The following is a 220-nucleotide window of genomic DNA, read 5'->3' on the forward strand; positions in this document are numbered from 1 at the left end:
GAAGAAGACAGCTTGTCGGCGTAACTAAATCTGTGAGCCATGGGCAATACCTTTCTCAGAATTTCATCTTACAGTATCTTACATTAATTCAGAATTGTGTTTGTTAGTTGACTAATTTTCCCATTAAGGTAAAAATCAAGTTGGATTTATTCTTTTATAAAAATTAAATTTATAATAATTTGTATTACGTTAAAATAAAATAATATCAAACGACTGTGTA

This window comes from Theobroma umbraticum, unplaced genomic scaffold (genome assembly GCF_002168275.2).
Source record: "Theobroma umbraticum cultivar Fairchild unplaced genomic scaffold, ASM216827v3 scaffold_95.0, whole genome shotgun sequence".
In the NCBI taxonomy this organism is placed as follows: Eukaryota; Viridiplantae; Streptophyta; class Magnoliopsida; order Malvales; family Malvaceae; genus Theobroma; species Theobroma umbraticum.